The following is a 4,525-nucleotide window of genomic DNA, read 5'->3' on the forward strand; positions in this document are numbered from 1 at the left end:
TTAAAAATATAAGTATGCACACAGTACATTCTAAAGGTACAAAGAAAAAAGACAAGGAAACCTCCTTCCACCCATAGCCAGGAGCTCAGCTTCCTCCACCTGCTGTGATGTGTATTCTTCCCGCAATATCAGAACAGTGTACACACGGTCGTATATGTGTTTTAATATCGTTTTAACAGACAGCGCCACAGTGAACATTTTATGCATAGCTGCAAGCAAAGCCTGGTAATCACTTTTTATTCATCATCAAAATTCCTTAGCTATAAGGCTTATTAAGAGCTGGGTTATATCCCCTTGGATGTTGTGACAAACTTTGTCAGTACTTAGAACCAAATCATATTATTTAAATAGGTAGAAGATCGCTAGAACGTACACTTTGGAGTTTAATAGGTGAACTTACCAACTTATTAAAAACTTGAAGAAAATTTATCAGTCAGTGTGAAACTGAGAAGAGCTTAGAGAGGTCCAATTTTATTGGAAAACTTGATGGTTTTGTTTTGTTTGGGGAGTGGGGGTGTTTGGTGTTAACTTTCTAAAATGCAAATTTCCAAATCTATAATTTGTGATAGAAATGGTGATTTTAAAAAAACACACCCTTTTAAAAATATGTTTATAATATGTGAGGTAGGAAAGGCCATAGTGAGAATTTCACTTACACATTGTATGTTGGAGTCATTATGATTCCCTTGTTCCTTGAGTGACTGTTCCTGGCCATGTTCCTTTCATATGGAGTGTGGAGAGGGGACATGCAGTGGCCATCAGGTCTTCACGTGGCCTTGCTGCAGAGCTCATGATGGGGCCCGGACCATGGGTATCATCACCTCTTTGTGTGCTCTGTGAGTGCGCTGGCTGATCTCCACCTGTACCTGCACAAGGTGTTCTAGGAGGGTACAAAGAAAGCCCACTTTGGCTTTAAGTTTCCGTCCGTGTCCTTGTGATGGGATGAAGCTGAAGATAAGCAGGGGAGAGGTCGAAGGAGCTCAGAGGTGCCTGCCTGCCTCTAGGTTGGTTTTGTCTCACTTTCGGGTCACCCCACAGGTATTTATCAGGTATTGTTCTGGACCCTGGAGGCATGGGAGCTTGCACAGCAAGAATAGTTCCTGCCCTCATGGGGTTCACATTATAAGGAGGGAACATAAAGTCCTTAGTGCCAGGCTGGGCAGTGTGTGTGGGATCTGAGAGGGAGCCCAAAGGATGGAGGGAGCTGGGTGCTGCCCTGGCAGCCGCATTCAGGCAGCAGGAACTCTGGAGTCAAAACTTGGTGTCCAACCGATTGTACTGTGCTGGTGACAACCCCGTGTTTGGGGAAATGCAGCTCTGGGTGGCATCTTTCAAAGGTATAATACATAGGGGTACTGCGCAGGGAGGTCACTGGCAGGAAGTGCCCCTGGGGCACTGAGGGCTGAGGTGAGGAATTTAGATGTTCACCTACTTCAGTGTGATAGGAAACCTTGGGAGGGCTGCCTTCCTCCCTCCTTCTCTTCCTCCTTCCTTCTCTCCCTTCCTTCCTAGTTGGCTTAGAGAATTTTGAATGAGGGAGTAACATGATCTGATTTATCTTTACAGAGAATCGTTCTGGCTGTTACATAGCTAACATTCGTGAGGAGCTTAAGCACTTTGCATATATTAATGCAATTCTCACGAAAGTCCAAAAAGTAGGCATTATTGTTTGTCTGCTGTGGGTAAAACTAGGCAGAGAGAGGCCACAAATAAGTGGCAAAGGCAGGACCTCCCTGAGCACCTGTTCCTGGGGCCCTTCCAGGGTATCCATGACGGCGACTACTCAGCGCTCAGACCAGGGCAGAGTTGGCCAGATCCGATGTCACCATCGGTAAGTTGCAGCATTACTGTTTGTACTATTAGCAGGGAAGTGTTGCCAATTAGACTGGCATGTGCTTTCTTATCACTTAGCTTTTTCTCTACTCACTGCAAGTACAAACTTTTCAAGTCAGACGACTCTTGTGCTTCCATAAAAGAGGAAAAGTGGGTGAAGTAAAATAAAGTGATTCTAAATGTCTTCATGTTTAGAACCTAGTTCTTCCAAGTCGGCCTTTGCTGTGGTGCTGCGCTGCCTGCGGTGCTGTCCGCTGTGCTGTCACTGAGCGTTTCTGAGACAGCAGCACTGTTGTCCCTGGGGTGTCGTCCCAGCTGCCAGGCCCAGTCAGCAAGTCTGCATGCTTCTCGTTCTCGCTGTCAGGTGTTAAGGAAAGGCTTCCGGTCCTGAAGGGACTTGCTGACCGACTCGCTGACAGTTACGCTGTCCTGTCATACCTCCAAGAGGAGCAGCTGAGTTGAGTGTGCGGGTGCAGAGCCGTGTGACACACCTCCAATTCCAGGCACTCCATTTTCCCAGGAGTTAGGATGTGGGGAACACCCTTAGCACTGAGGAATGTGGCCTGTTTAGCCGGCGGGCCCATCAGGATGGCCAATAGACTCTGAGAAGGAGCATTCCAGAACAACCCCAGGGTTGTTGGCAGCACAGCTGCCTGGCCAGAGGCGGGGAAGTTTGTGGTGATGAGGAGCGAGGAGCGCAGGAGGTTCACACTTGGGAGGCCGTTCCTCAGCTGTCCCCGCAGACCAGAGCTGGGGCATGCAGGCGGCTCCTCGTCCCACCCCGTGTCAGATGTGTGGTTTTGAGCAGGCTGCGTAATCTTTCTGGGCTTTGGTTTTCTTGCCTGTGAATTAGGAGGAAGACTAGCAGCTTGTGTCCCAGGGTGGCTGGGTGCGTAAACTGAGCTCATGTTAGGTGCCCAGAATGTACCTCAGCAGCAGGACTAAAGAGGGTTTACTTTGCTTGTTACTTCTGTGATTAGTCACCGAGTGCAGGTGCTTGGATAATTTCAGGTTGACTTCAAGAATATGTAAATGTGGCCGTGATTTGCTTATCTCAGGTGCTTGAAACCACAGACTGGGCAGTGGGTGTAGAGACTGGGGAGCAGAAGGATGAGGACTGAGCCTAGGGGCTTTGGCCAGGAGTCCACAAGACAGAGGATCTAGCAATACCCACTGAAAGGGGTCTGTGGAAGGAGGAGGAAACCTGGAGGGTAGTAGCTTGGAACCAGGGCTGAGGGCTGGGTAGCTCCGGCCCTTTCAGTGAAGGATTGCTTGGGTTTGATGAGAGGCAGATGGCCTTGTGGTGGGGAGAGGGGGTGGGAGTGAGGAAGCAAGAACATCTAGTAAACAGGACTCTACAAGTTTGGCTGAGAAGGGACAGATTAATGGGACAGTAGCTGGGGGGGTTGTGGGGGGGACTCGGGAGTTTTTTTATTTTTTAAATGAGAGTGTTTATAGCATGTTTATGGGCTAATAGGAACACTCCCGTAGAGGAGGACAAATATACAGTGGGGCCTTGACTTACCAGTTTAATTCGTTCCGTGATGGAGCTCGTAACTCAAATTACTCGTATGTCAAATCTTAAAGTGAACGAGTAAGACACGTGATGCTGGGCTGATGTTGTGGCGTTCACTGTGACGTTCGCTGCACCAACTAGCGGTGAGGTATCTGAAGCTGGCTCGTAACCCGAATTTTAGCTCGCAACTCAAAGCAAAAAATCAGCCGAGAGACGGCTTGTATCTCGAAAAAGCCATTAGTTGGGACACTCATAAGTCAAGGCCCCACTGTATAATACTAGAGGCCCAGTGTTGAGCGTCTGCCTCCTGGTGGTCAGTGCATGTTATAGCAACCAGTCGTTCTGTTTGGTTGATTTGCATATTAGCCTTTTATTATATAGGATGCTGGGAAAGAGGGTAATTGAAGAGCAAAGTCCTTGAGAAGGTGAGAGGGCACATCTAGAGGAGCAGGGACATGCAGCCCCAGGAGCCAGGCAGGACTTTGCTAACACCTGGGCAGCTTGATTCACTTAGGATCTAAAATGAAAATAATGTGTCTCAGTCAGGAAGCTGGGCATTGTGCTCTAGGATTTGGGATCTAGTGTCTTATTAGTTTATGGTGCTCAACATGCCTTGGGGCACTCTTACAGAAAGATACATGTGGAAATGGCATTTTTTTTAATTAAAAAAATTCATGTGTCCCTAACAGTATTATTAACTTAATTAGACGTTGTCACCTTTACTCACCAAATTTGGTACTGCTCAGAGGGACTAGCAAGACTTGTGCTTAATTTGTCTTAAGGATCTGGCAGGAAATGCCAGTGTTGCATCCTGGACAACTCCCCCACTCCCGGGGGAGGACAGGAGCTGCTGCTATGGGCCAGGGATGAGTGAGCACCTAGGAGGCAGCAGCATTCACTGCAGGTTGTCTATTGAAATTATAAAATACCTTTCTTGCATGTCGGTTTGCATTGTTTGTGGTCATTTGATTTTTTTAGTTGGGAGTTCGGAAATACTACGATTTTCTCTGTGGTTCCACAGATGTGATGAAATGTGGGCGCCCTTCCTTGACCTTGCCTTCAGTCCATCATCGGGTGGTGGCAGGGTGGTGGGAGGGTGGTGGCAGGGTGGTGGCAGGGTGGTGGCAGGGTGGTGGCAGGGTGGTGGGAGAGCGGGTTTGCATCGCTCTGGGCACA

Source organism: Myotis davidii, unplaced genomic scaffold, assembly GCF_000327345.1.
Source record: "Myotis davidii unplaced genomic scaffold, ASM32734v1 scaffold3142, whole genome shotgun sequence".
NCBI lineage: Eukaryota > Metazoa > Chordata > Mammalia > Chiroptera > Vespertilionidae > Myotis > Myotis davidii.